At 41.9% G+C, this 15,316-nt stretch overlaps 1 protein-coding gene across 3 annotated transcripts in view; it reads right to left on the bottom strand.

The window, feature by feature from the left end:
- Window positions 1-15,316, bottom strand: part of PDLIM7 (PDZ and LIM domain 7) — a 173,420-nt gene that overhangs the window by 67,414 nt on the left and 90,690 nt on the right. The gene's annotated exons all lie outside the window — the stretch shown is intronic.

Here is a 15,316-nt window from a genome sequence, read left to right as displayed (position 1 = left end):
TCCAGCCCTAGTAAGGCTCTGGCAAGAGGTTCCAGTGCAGCCCCCCAGCCCTAATACACTGATCAGAACATAGAAAGGAGGGGAGACCTTGCTTCCAATTACACTGCAGTTCGTACAGTAAAAAAGACCAGCAATATGGCAAGGTATACAATTTCCTAGCAGTATAGCAGATCAGGGAACAAACAGGTCAATGAGAAAACAAATTGCTCTTATTGCTGTGTGCGGTGTTAAACACACAGTAACTAATTACAGGGGAAACACAAAACCATAAGTGCCCCCTAGTGGCAGACATGTGCAGTACACTGTTTTTGATGAACACAAATCAGGTGGTCATTTCAAGCTAAAAGTCTGGTGGTAATTTCACTTCTAGTGGATTTTACTGGGAATACCAGTCAGGTAATAAGAAACTGTTTGTGACACATTACATGCTTCCTATTCCATGTGTGAACAATCCTCTCTGTCAGAGAATAACTGCGGAGAATTCAAATGAAGTGGGCCTGTACATGGTGTGATACGGAAATTAGCAGTAAGACGCATTCTGATTCCAGGGCCAGAGCGCGCCGTGTACAGGCACCCTTAGACTGAATTCACACAGCAAACTGTTTGCCATGTACACCAGGAAAGCTTCTTTTACCTACGTCAGGTTGGTATACTTTGGTATATGTTTTTTTCCATCTGCTACACTATTCCATACAGAGACATGCAGTAAAAAACATATGCTGTGTTTTCACGTTGCCCTATAGCTTTTGAATCAAGTTAGCTATGCTCATGACAGAGCATTTGAAAAGAGGATGTCTAAGAGCAGGACAGACCCCATCAACTAACAGATGCCCCAAGAGAGACACTCTTAAATTCTAAAGGGACAGAATGATTCCATAAACTTGACACATGTATAAGCAGTCAGACTGAGCATACATCTTCATTCTAAGGCCTCTTTCACACGGGGGTGTGCGCCCCGGTGCTGTATTGTGGACCGCATTTGCGGATCCGCAATACACGGGTGCGGTTCCGTGGGCATTCCGCATCACGGATGCGGACCCATTCACTTCAATGGGTCGGCAAATCCGGAGATGTGGAATGGTGTGGAACGGAAGCACGGAACCCTACGGAAGCACTACGAAGTGCTTCCGTGGGGTTTTGTCCCATACCTGCATTCCGCAAAAAGATAGAACATGTCCTATCTTTTTGCGATCCGCTGCGGCTGCCCAGCGGCTGCATTTTGCGGGCCGCAGCACGACCACGGGGCACACACGCCTTTGTGAAAGAGGCCTAAAAGAGTCTGTAGCATTAGAGACCATTATCATGAGAAGCAATCTCTTTAAAAAATTGCCACAGTGATCAAATTACTAAACATAAGTTTCTATACAGCAAAGCACAAAATAGGGAAAACTAGTAAAAACTGTCATTATCAGCTGCTGCGAAATATATATGAAAAACCCATATACCAACTTTACATCACATGTACAGGAAGAAAAATAACAGCGGTATGTTTGCAGCCAATTGCATAAAGCTCAATCCAATCTCTGAGCAAAGTGAAACTCCCACACACAGATGACTACAATGATACAATAGTGCCCCCTGCTGGATGGAAGCAAGATCACATTGTCCGTAGTCATCCACATACAAAATCTGATTATTTTCTCAGACACATAAGGAGGATTTGTCATAAGGAAACTTTTTGAATTCAGTTTTGCTTGAGTTGATTAATACTTTTGGTGCATCTTTAAATATGTCAAACACACCCAACCTCCACCCAGCTGGTGTGAACTTGTACATTTTAATTTCTTTAATGTGGCCTACACATCTTTAATATATCTAACAATGACAACTTTTCAAAACTGAAATGAGTGGTGTAAATTCACAAAAATCCCAAAATTTTTGCACAAGTAAGCTAAAAAAAAGTTGCAAAAGCCCTCTACTGCAACTTTGTGAAGCCAGAACTATTGAGTGCAGAGCTTGATAAATCATCTTACAGATCATCCTTTATGTATAATAACATTTCACACACTTCTGTGGGTGATATTAAAAATGTTATCGATAAAGCCTGTATGCTACATTCAGGACAATGCCCAGAATTCCATATTTATACACTGATGTTGATGGCATCCAGTATCTCAGGATTCTATCATCATGGTTTACGTCCTTATCAAATTTATGTCATGACCATATGCCATTTTTAGTTAATATTTACACTAATAATCGAGATTTCTGAATTTAAAGGAAACTCCAATTAAAAAAATATATAAAAAATTCACAACCATGTGTTCCTTCCATGCACATTGCAAACCGTGTCATGGCCAGTATTTCAATTACATACATTTCCCCAGGCCATAAAATGTGTCATGCTTGCTTTAGAAGTAGAAGTTGGCAGATATGGTTAAAGGCTCATGTACACGACCGTTGGGCGTTTGGTTGTCTGCAAATTGCGGATCCTCAAAACACGTATACTGGCCGTGTGCAGTCTACATTTTGCGGAACGGAAGTGCTGGCCCCTAATAGAACAGTCCAAACCGTGTCTGTAATGCGGACAATAATAGGACATGTTCTATTTTTTTGCAGAACGGTCATGCGGACATACGGATATGGAATGCACACAGAGTCATTTCCGTTTTTTTTTACCCCATTAAAGTGAACGGCTATGCATACAGGATGCAAAAAAGGACATGAAAAAAAAAGTGTGTGCACAAGCCCTGATTCTTCTCCAGGTAAGCTCTGCTGACAGGCTGCTGTGTACCGGCTTGCACTGTTGAAGGGTGCAGTAGTGCACTCCCTTATTATTATAGTGGACTCAATTTTAATTGCTCCTACACAGAAGATACAGAAGAACATTTTTGTGCCGTTTGGGCTAATAGGAGTACGGACCTGTCGCTGTTATATGCTGTACTTAGGGCAGCACATTCAGGTGACAGTTCCACTTTTAATTATTTCCAATTCCCATATGATGCTGCTAAGTTGTCTGGTAAGTGCTGGAGAACTGGATGTTGGAGCCCCTGAGCGCTAGGCCTGGCAGTTCTCCTTGTAATATATATTACTTGTATGTGCCTATAGTATAAAACATATACAGTGTATACCTATACCTATCTTACTCTACTTGATTGCTTCACAAGAAGCTAGACTGGGTAAAGCAAATCTACAGAGACCTATAAAGTGCCAAGACTATAAAATTGGATCATTCTCTTACCCAAGAGGGGGTGGCTTTTCAAAACTAATACACTCTAATGGAATTGGTAGTGCTAAGAATTGTCAGATTTCCAAACAGAAATCAGATTTTCAGCTTAAAGGGGATTAAACAGCTGCATCACAAATGAGAAACCACATATTACACTGTAGTTACTAATATAATGTTGTAGACATGTATTCCATATCCTTCTGCTCTCCATATGACAGTATGAGATGTACAAATGTTCATTCTCTGGCATACAGTGAGTATTGTGTACCATGTAGAGGTATAATGGAATATCTGTTCTTGCGAGTTGCTGACTCCTTTCTTATGAAGATGATACATGACTCTCGAACGGCTCTCCTGGCCCTCTTCCTTTTGGCTTTTTCTCTTTTGATATGCTGTGGATGTGACTCACTGTCTCAAGGTTCATACACTGCCTTGTTAGAATCATATCCCATAATGTCAGGGGGTTTAATTCACCTCAAAAGAGGCGTAAGGCTTTCTTCCAATATGATCGGCTTAAGCCTGATATTTTTTGTATTCAGGAATCTCATTTTACCCCAACCTCATCTCCCAGGTATTTCCATAATCAATATACCTTGTTGGCTCATGCACCGTTCCCCACTAAATCAGAGGTGTTGCTATTGTTATTAAAAACTCCTTAACTTTCTGGACTATTATGGATCCTGATCTACACTATATTATTGTGGTAGGCTCCCTATTTAATAACCCTTTATGCCTAGTTAACTCTTATGCCCCTAACAATCATCCTGTCTCTTTCTTTCATGTCCTGGGGAAACTACTTGAACAGTATCACTCCTCAACACTTATCTGGTGCGTTGATTTTAATCTGTCATTCAATGCCTGACTACATAGGTCATCTCCTGTAGTAGATAAATTGTCTTCCAAGTCGAAGAATTGTATACGACAAGTAGTGTGAGTTATACTTACCTTTCCCCAGCGCACCGACATTATACTAGGATAGACTGGATATTAGCCTCGACACAACTTCTTACACATATTCTGTATGCCAGACATGTTCCCTGATTTGGTCCTGACGGAATTTAACTTGGAGTCTCATTCTAGATGCCCCTTTACCTGGAGACTGAATGAATCCCTTCTCATAGATCCCTCTAAAACAAATCGTGTAATTGGAGTATCTCATTAAAGCTATCAAAGACATGAAGCTTCAGCTCACTGTACCTCACTGAGAAGACCTTGAGATGGATTCTACAAATTAGCCAATAAACTGGATAAAATGTTTACTAACAGATTGTGTGTCCGGCAGCGTCTTAATACTGTATATCAAATGAAAGATGCAAGGGGGCATGTTACCTCCAATCCTTCTAAAATTTACCAACAATCTTATGCTTTCTATCAGAAACTATACTCTCCACCGATTGACCCTCCAGTCGCTGACATAATGTCTCTTCTCGCAACTTAACCTATTATGACTTTATCATCGTCCGATGAAGAATTTCTTAACCAAGATTTTTCAGATGAGGAAATAGACACAGCGATAATGTCCATTAAAAACTGTAAATTGCTAGGACAAGATGGATTTTCGGCACTGTATGCAATTATATTCTCCAAGGGGGCACACTGCCTTCAGATATGCTTACTGTCTTAATTACAGTGATTCCTAAGCCTGATAAGGATCACTCTAGTCCTGCGAATTACCATCCCATCACACGTCTTAATGTTGACCTTAAACTTTTTACATCCATACTAACTTATCACCTTAATCGTTACCCCCGCGCTTTAATACACTCTGACCAAGTGGAGTTTATTCCGGGTCGGCAAGCAGCGGATAATGTGCGGAAGATATGTAATATTATTCAGTGGACTAATAGTAAATTATCCTATTGGCCTTAGACATTCAAAAGGCTTTTGATAGCCTCTGCTGGTCTTATCTTTACCAGGTTATGACCACTATGGGTGTTTAAGAATCCTTTTTACGTTCTATGCAAACTCTTTATACAACTCCTACTGCGTATATAAAATTGCCCACAGATTCTCCGGTTCCTATCCATATTAGTTGAGGCACATGTTAGGGTTGCCCCCTTTCTCTGGCGCTTTGGCTATTTAACCGCTGGCCATAATGATCCGTACTAATCCAAACATAGCAGGGGGGAAGATCTGATCTCGCAAATACAAAGTAAGTCTTTTCGCAGATGATATGCCCCTTACACACACCTTAACGACATTACTTAATTTATTGGACTGTTTGTCCATACTTGGTCATTTCTTGGCCCGCAGATCAATACTGTTAAATCAGAGATTTTATATTGTAATACCTCCTCTTCAGATCACGCTCAACTTCGGTTTTAAAACCCAAGATCATTATCTTCCTTATTTAGGGATTAATTTACTGAAAACCCACTACTTTTAAGTGTAATTACATCTGCCTCACTCCTAAACTCTGCCAGGAATTGCTTACCTAGAACTTTCCTACTCTTTTATGTATAGGCAGAATACACACTATCAAAATGGTTACCTTACGACAAATACTTTATTATTTTCGTTCCCTTACTGCACCAATCACGGGTTCGGCTCTCAAATCTTTACAGAATGAAATCTTCCAATTTCATCCTGTGAATCTTCATTCTGAAATCTTCCCCAATCTTCTGTTGGCGTATAAAAGACCTTGAATATCTAGATCTATTATGCATTTACATAAGAGAGTGGGTGCATATACAAATACTACTGTATTTAGTAGCTAGGTTGTCTCAATTAGCAAAGAGTTATACTTGAATCCGATTTAGGACAGTGTCCCCATTACCTTTAATTTGGCCACCTGATATTTCCTTAGGGATAGTTGACCCCTCAGTGAAAATCCCCTATCTTATGTTACAAATACAAACTACAAAGCCCAATCTCACCAATGTTTCCTATGTTTAGAAACCCCCTCTTCTCACCTGGACTGTCACCAACTTTGTTTAGTGGAAACATGCCAAGCTACCCTGTGTTGGTGACTTCTTGCTTAATTCTAAACTCATGTCATAGACCATATATAGAGCATATATTCTCACCTCCAACTTCTGAATTCTTTAGCATTACTCAAATATTTCATTTTTTAACCTCCCTAGAATGAAGCCCTTTTCTTTCTGTACTGCTTTATTCATGTAACTCATACTGTACGCTAGGTTCCTACTGTTCTACATATGTCATGTTCTTTTACTTCATGCCTCTTAAAACTCTATTTGACGCTATCCAATAATATTGGAGGCCTATGTTCATTTATTATGTATTCATACACATTCTATGTATATTTCTTCTATCTTTGCTATTATACCAATAAATAAGTTTTGAAACATAAGGAGCCAACAATGTTGTTCCATTACAAGTCCAAGTTGCACAAATCCATAAGTCAACACCCGAAGCAATTAACCCATACTAGACCTGTGTCATATGATGTAAGATTTCTCTTACAGACTCTAAAGCATGTTTCATCACATCCATATTACAGAGGTATTCATCCCCATAATATTTTCTAGAGGAAAGTATGTGGCCATATGGGGACAACATACACACATAGATAACTTACACCTCCATAACACAGATCTGCAGGCATGAAATCTTAGTGTGAATAAAGGATAGTATGCAGTGTCCATTCATTTAGACATATAAAATATTTATCATTCCCCCTCTCTCCAAAATTAGACAATTATGTGTCCTACTCACACAAGAGAATTTTTCATAAAACATTAACTTACACAGACATGCTATTTCAAGTTGCTGTTGCTTTGTTGTATCCATATGTACTCTCATTTCTATCCTTTTTGCACTTGAAAAATACAGTATGTCCACAGAATAAATAAAATATAAATTGGAAACAATTCCAGTGCAAAGAAACAAACACAATAGCAGATTTATAATATAAAATCATGGCTCTCATGAAAGAGTTTAAATTGCTTCCCACAAGCCCTCAACAATTATAAAAGCATTTGTGACACAGGATAACTTTAGAAATTTAAACCTATGAATTATCACTGATTGCTGGCAGGTTACTGTATATTCAAATTCCATTCAACACAGTAAAACTTAAATAATACTTTAAAGCTTTCAGCCATGTTATGTCTATTGCCTCCTGGGCACTATGCCTACTGCATGGACACACCTGTTCTATAAGCATTTGCTGCACAACATAAATGTAGATGTCATCCACAGGAGGGTAAGTGCTTACACTCATGATTTAGAAGTAACAAAAGTTGCCATACACTTTATAATTTAGCGACAAGTTCACATTTTTGATTCTTTTTCAGTTTTTTCTGCATATTTATTTTTTTTGCCTTTTTTTTAACTTTAAAATTGATGTCAATTGATTATTTGAAATCTGATCATGATGGTCCTGATAAAGGTAATGGTGCACTTTGGCAGTAGTTTGACCTCAGGGTAACAAATAGGGTCATTGCCTAAAGTGAGCCCAGTCTAATTGTAAATGTAATTTTATACAAGCAGGCTTAAAGGGACACTGACAGGCCTTCTGAGCATAATTAGCTCTTTATATGCCCCCCTAGGTCTTATAATAAGTTCCCAATTCATATAAGTATTATCCCTGTGCGCATTATAAAACGTTAAAAATAATCTTTATAATCACCTCTCCTTTCTGCCCAAGGGGCGTTCTTTGTGGCGCATTTGTGCCCAGCCGCGTCCCAACTGCCGGGTCCTTAGACACGCCCATCTCATTAGTATTCACTTGGCGCAATGTGATCCCGGCGAGCGAGGGTGCCGGGCGCATGCGCATGATCTCCGAATGTCGGGGACTGAGAAATACCGCCCAGCGAAGTGAATACTAATTAGATGGGCGTGTCTAAGGATCCGGCAGTTGGGACGCGGCTGGGCACAAATGCGCCGCAAAGAACACCCCTTGGGCAGAAAGGAGAGGTGATTATAAAGATTATTTTTAACGTTTTATAATGCGCACAGGGATAATACTTATATGAATTGGGAACTTATTATAAGACCTAGGGGGGCATATAAAGAGCTAACTATGCTCAGAAGGCCTGTCAGTGTCCCTTTAAAATGTATATTCATTCATGTAAGGTTAAAAAAATATATATATATTATCAATTGAAGTAAGATAAACAGCATCCACATAATCATGATATATCACAACTGTATTGGACAACATGGCTTATTCCCTATGTCAACCAAACTTCAGGTTTATTTTTTATACAAATGCAAATATTAATCTTTTTGAAGATGCTCAACAACTGGTCTGGAGCCCGGCCCACTGATCACCCCTCAGTTATCTATGTACTTTAATAGAAAAATGGCTGGCTCTCAGCAGTTCATTTGCGTCTTTTGTTAAATCAGTTCACATATGTATACAAAAGGCATTTAATACATTAATACATCACCTTATGTATAACAAATGGCCCTATTCTAATCCCTAAATAGTACATATTCATATAATTATTAAAACCTCATATTTAAAACTAGGGATGTCCCGATACCGATACCAGTATCGGTATCGGGACCGATACCGGGCATTTGCACGAGTACATGTACTCGTGCAAATGCCCCCGATACCACTGCCGATACCTGTGCACCGCTTCTATGTGTCCGTCCGTCCGCGGCCCCTGCATCTCCCACAGCTAACAGCTTCACAGGCAGCAGCAGGCAGTGTAATTGGAGCCTAGAGTGGAAGCTAGGCCCGCCCCTCCCCGCCCTCCAACCAATCAGAGGCAACCAGCACTGACTCACAGCACAGGGAGCGTAGTGCAGAGACTCAGAGAATCGTCTGACAGTTTATTAGTTAAAAGAATCCAATGAGTCACAGACCGTGTCATCGAGTCCCTGCCAGGCTTCCTGCTCTGCGGCTCCCTGTAAGTCCGTCCGGGGGGGAAGGGGGGGGGGGCATTATTAGCATAGCATGTAGTGGAGCTGTGTGTGTACAGGGTGCATGTAGCAGAGCAGGAATACTGGGGTGACACAGTCTCTGACTCATTCGATTCGTTTTAACTAATAAACTCTCAGACGATTCTCTGAGTCCCTGCAATAACTATAATTACATCACAGTCTGCTCCACTGCATTCACTGCAGCGGAGCTGTGTTTGCCAGGAGCGAGTCCCTCTAAAGGTGATAGTGTCTGTCTTCTATGGCCCTGGTCCTTCCCTTCCTGCCTGCAAGCTGCACATTGATCTCTAAAAGCAGGCATTAGGGCAAGAAGAAATATACATTACTGTATGATGGCCACAAGACTATTATACTGAGGAGGGGGGGCTTCAAAAATTGTTGTCCTGACTCCTTACAGTAGCGTCTCCTTGTGGCTGCCCCCATACAGTATAACGTCTCCTTGTGGCTGCCCCCATACAGTACAGTATAACATCTCCTTGTGGCTGCCCCCATACAGTATAACGTCTCCTTGTAGCTGCCCCCATTAAGTATAACGTCTCCTTGTGGCTGCCCCCATACAGTGTAACGTCTCCTTGTGGCCGCCCCCATACAGTATAACGTCTCCTTGTGGCTGCCCCCATACAGTGTAACGTCTCCTTGTGGCTGCCCCCCATACAGTATAACGTCTCCTTGTGGCCGCCCCCATACAGTATAACGTCTCCTTGTGGCTGCCCCCATACAGTATAACGTCTCCTTGTGGCTGCCCCCATACAGTGTAACGTCTCCTTGTGGCTGCCCCCCATACAGTATAACGTCTCCTTGTGGCTGCCCCCATACAGTATAACGTCTCCTTGTGGCTGCCCCCATACAGTACAGTATAACATCTCCTTGTGGCTGCCCCCATACAGTATAACGTCTCCTTGTAGCTGCCCCCATTAAGTATAACGTCTCCTTGTGGCTGCCCCCATACAGTGTAACGTCTCCTTGTGGCCGCCCCCATACAGTATAACGTCTCCTTGTGGCTGCCCCCATACAGTGTAACGTCTCCTTGTGGCTGCCCCCCATACAGTATAACGTCTCCTTGTGGCCGCCCCCATACAGTATAACGTCTCCTTGTGGCTGCCCCCATACAGTATAACGTCTCCTTGTGGCCGCCCCCATACAGTATAACGTCTCCTTGTGGCCGCCCCCATACAGTATAACGTCTCCTTGTGGCTGCCCCCATACAGTATAACGTCTCCTTGTGGCCGCCCCCATACAGTATAACGTCTCCTTGTGGCTGCCCTATACAGTATAACGTCTCCTTGTGGCTGCCCCCCATACAGTATAACGTCTCCTTGTGGATGCCCCCATACAGTATAACGTCTCCTTGTGGCTGCCCCCATACAGTGTAACGTCTCCTTGTGGCTGCCCCCATACAGTATAACGTCTCCTTGTGGCTGCCCCCATACAGTATAACGTCTCCTTGTGGCTGCCCCCATGCAGTGTAACGTCTCCTTGTGGCTGCCCCCATACAGTATATTATCTCCTTGTGGCTGCCCCCATACAGTATAACGTCTCCTTGTGGCTGCCCCCCATACAGTATAACGTCTCCTTGTGGCTGCCCCCCATACAGTATAACGTCTCCTTGTGGCTGCCCCCCATACAGTATAACGTCTCCTTGTGGCTGCCCCCATACAGTATAACGTCTCCTTGTGGCTGCCCCCATACAGTATAACGTCTCCTTGTGGCTGCCCCCATACAGTGTAACGTCTCCTTGTGGCTGCCCCCATACAGTATAACGTCTCCTTGTGGCTGCCCCCATACAGTATAACGTCTCCTTGTGGCTGCCCCCATACAGTATAACGTCTCCTTGTGGCTGCCCCCCATACAGTATAACGTCTCCTTGTGGCTGCCCCCATACAGTATAACGTCTCCTTGTGGCTGCCCCCATACAGTGTAACGTCTCCTTGTGGCTGCCCCCATACAGTATAACGTCTCTTTGTGGCTGCCCCCATACAGTATAACGTCTCCTTGTGGCTGCCCCCATACAGTGTAACGTCTCCTTGTAGCTGCCCCATACAGTATAACGTCTCCTTGTGGCTGCCCCATACAGTGTAACATCTCCTTGTGGCTGCCCCCATACAGTATAACGTCTCCTTGTGGCTGCCCCCATACAGTATAACGTCTCCTTGTGGCTGCCCCCATACAGTATAACGTCTCTTTGTGGCTGCCCCCATACAGTATAACGTCTCCTTGTGGCTGCCCCCATACAGTGTAACGTCTCCTTGTAGCTGCCCCATACAGTATAACGTCTCCTTGTGGCTGCCCCATACAGTGTAACGTCTCCTTGTGGCTGCCCCCATACAGTATAACGTCTCCTTGTGGCTGCCCCCATACAGTATAACGTCTCCTTGTGGCTGCCCCCATACAGTATAACGTCTCTTTGTGGCTGCCCCCATACAGTATAACGTCTCTTTGTGGCTGCCCCCATACAGTATAACGTCTCCTTGTGGCTGCCCCCATACAGTGTAACGTCTCCTTGTGGCTGCCCCCATACAGTATAACGTCTCCTTGTGGCTGCCCCCATACAGTATAATGTCTCCTTGTGGCTGCCCCCATACAGTATAACGTCTCCTTGTGGCTGCCCCCATACAGTGTAACGTCTCCTTGTGGCTGCCCCCATACAGTGTAATGTCTCCTTGGAATGTTATAGTTCTGTTTTTGGGCCTTTTGGTTGGTCAGTGGTCAGAAAATACATGTGTGTGTATTTTATTGTTAAAATTAGTATCGGTAATTGGTATCGGTGAGTACTTAAATAAAAGTATCGGTACTCGTACTCAGTCTTAAAAAAATGGTATCGGGACATCCCTATTTAAAACACATGTACAAACTATATAATTGTTAGATGACCCAAGTCCCTAATGTGGAGCTCTCACATAAAAAAATTGAATAAAACAAAGCGGCTATAAAAAATTAGGACATTTAACTGGACAGGTTTCAAACTATGAATTCTGTGTAAGTAATGAAGATTTATATCTTTTGTTGCTTGGTATTATATGGGCTTCAATTGCAGTGAATGTCTCAGGAGCTATATGATCAACGTAGCTGCATCTATAATCAGCATTTCATGTGTCAATACAATTTATGTCCAATACACATCCCAACTATAAAGTGTCCGTATTGTATATCTCTAATACCGCGTGCAGCACTTAACAGCATTAAACCAGCAGTCACTGGAGTGTATACACACTATATTTATACCAGTGTAAGGCCTCCTGCACACCGTGTGCGCAAAATGCGGGCCACAATGGATGAACACCATCCGTGGGGCAACCGCAGCGGATCGCGGACCCATTCACTTTAACCACCTCAGCTCCCCTAGCTTAAACACCCTTAATGACCAGACCACTTTTTACAATTCTGCACTACACTAATTTCACGGTTTATTGCTCGGTCATACAACTTACCACCCAAATGAATTTTAACTCCTTTTCTTCTCACTAATAGAGCTTTCATTTGGTGGTATTTCATTGCTGCTGACATTTTAACTTTTTTTGTTATTAATCGAAATTGACCAAAATTTTTGCAAAAAAATGAAATTTTTCACTTTCAGTTGTAAAATTTTTCAATTAAAACTATATTTCTATATACATTTTTCTCTAAATTTATTGTTCTGTGAATGTGAATTTCCGCATTTTGAAGCAGCTCTGACTTTCTGAGCACCTGTCATGTTTCCTGAGGTTCTACAATGCCCAGACAGTAAAAACACCCCACAAATGACCCCATTTCGGAAAGTAGACACCCTAAGGTATTCGCTGATGGAAATAGTGAGTTCATAGAAGTTTTTATTTTTTGTCACAAGTTAGCGGAAAATGATGATTTTTTTTTTTCTTACAAAGTCTCATATTCCACTAATTTGTGACAAAAAATAAAAACTTCCATGAACTCACTATGCCCATCACAAAATACCTTGGGGTGTCTTCTTTCCAAAATGGGGTCACTTGTGGGGTATTTATACTGCCCTGGCATTTTAGGGGACCTAAAGCGTGAGAAGAAGTCTGGAATCCAAATGCCTAAAAAATGCGTTGTGAAATCCTAAAGGTGCTCTTTAGAATTTGGGCCCCTTTGGGCACCTAGGCTGCAAAAAAGTGTCACACATGTGGTATCGCCGTACTCAGAAGAAGTAGGGAAATGTGTTTTGGGGTGTATTTTTACATATACCCATGCTGGGTGAGAGAAATATCTCTCTAAAAGTCAACTTTTCCCATTTTTTTATACAAAGTTGTCATTTTAGAGAGATATTTCTCTCACCCAGCATGGATATATGTAAAAAGACACCCCAAAACACATTGCCCTACTTCTCCTGATTACGGTGATACCACATGTGTGACACTTTTTTGCAGCCTAGGTGCGCAAAGGGGCCCAAATTCTAAAGAGCACCTTTAGGATTTAACAGGGCATTTTTTACGCATTTGGATTCCAAATTACTTCTCAGGCTTTAGGTTCCCTAAAATTCCAGGGCAGTATAAATACCCCACAAGTGACCCCATTTTGGAAAGAAGACACTCCAATGTATTCCATGAGGGGCATGTAGAGTTCCTAGAAAAAAAAATTTGGGGCACAAGTTAGCGGAAAATTATGATTTATTTTTTTTTCTTACAAAGTCTTGTATTCCACTAACTTGTGACAAAAAAGAAAATTTTACATGAACTTACCATACCGATCACGGAATACCTTGGGGTGTCTTCTTTCCAAAATGGGGTCACTTGTGGGGTATTTATACTGCCCTGGCATTTTAGGGGCCCTAAAGCGTGAGAAGAAGTCTGGAATCCAAATGCGTAAAAAATGCCCTGTGAAATCGTAAAGATACTCTTTGGAATTTGGGCCCCTTTGCGCACCTAGGCTGCAAAAAAGTGTCACACATGTGGTATCGCCGTACTCAGGAGAAGTAGGGCAATGTGTTTTGGGGTGTATTTTTACATATACCCATGCTGGGTGAGAGAAATATCTCTGTAAAAGTCAACTTTTCCCATTTTTTTATACAAAGTTGTCATTTTAGAGAGATATTTCTCTCACCCAGCATGGATATATGTAAAAAGACACCCCAAAACACATTGCACTACTTCTCCTGATTACGGTGATACCACATGTGTGACACTTTTTTGCAGCCTAGGTGCGCAAAGGGGCCCAAATTCTAAAGAGCACCTTTAGGATTTAACAGGGCATTTTTTACGCATTTGGATTCCAAATTACTTCTCAGGCTTTAGGTTCCCTAAAATTCCAGGGCAGTATAAATACCCCACAAGTGACCCCATTTTGGAAAGAAGACACTCCAATGTATTCCATGAGGGGCATGTAGAGTTCCTAGAAAAAAAAATTTGGGGCACAAGTTAGCGGAAAATTATGATTTATTTTTTTTTCTTACAAAGTCTTGTATTCCACTAACTTGTGACAAAAAAGAAAATTTTACATGAACTTACCATACCGATCACGGAATACCTTGGGGTGTCTTCTTTCCAAAATGGGGTCACTTGTGGGGTATTTATACTGCCCTGGCATTTTAGGGGCCCTAAAGCGTGAGAAGAAGTCTGGAATCCAAATGCGTAAAAAATGCCCTGTGAAATCGTAAAGATACTCTTTGGAATTTGGGCCCCTTTGCGCACCTAGGCTGCAAAAAAGTGTCACACATGTGGTATCGCCGTACTCAGGAGAAGTAGGGCAATGTGTTTTGGGGTGTATTTTTACATATACCCATGCTGGGTGAGAGAAATATCTCTGTAAAAGTCAACTTTTCCCATTTTTTTATACAAAGTTGTCATTTTAGAGAGATACTTCTCTCATCCAGCATGGGTATATGTAAAAATACACCTCAAAACACATTGCACTACTTCTCCTGAGTACGGCGATACCATATGTGTGACACTTTTTTGCAGCCTAGGTGCGCAAAGGGGCCCAAATTCTAATGAGTACCTTTTAGGAGGGCATTTTTAGGCATTTCGATTCCAGACTTCTTCTCACGCTTTAGGGCCCCTAAAATGCCAGGGCAGTATAAATACCCCACATGTGACTTTATTTTGGAAAGAAGACACCCCAAGGTATTCCGTGAGGGGCATGGCGAGTTCATAGTTAGCGGAAATTGTTTTTTGTTTTTTTTTTCTCACAAAGTCTCCCTTTCCGCTAACTTGTGACAAAAAGTTCAATCTTTCATGGACTCAATATGCTCCTTAGCGAATACGCTGGGGTGTCTACTTTCCGAAATGGGGTCATTTGTGGGTGTGTTTACTGTTCTGGCATTTTGGGGGGGGGGGCTAAATTGTAAGCAACCCTGTA

The sequence above is a fragment of the Bufo bufo genome, chromosome 1, assembly GCF_905171765.1.
Source record: "Bufo bufo chromosome 1, aBufBuf1.1, whole genome shotgun sequence".
Taxonomy (NCBI): domain Eukaryota; kingdom Metazoa; phylum Chordata; class Amphibia; order Anura; family Bufonidae; genus Bufo; species Bufo bufo.
Note: the sequence above shows the minus strand (reverse complement) of the source record. Positions and strands in the feature narration are given on the sequence as shown.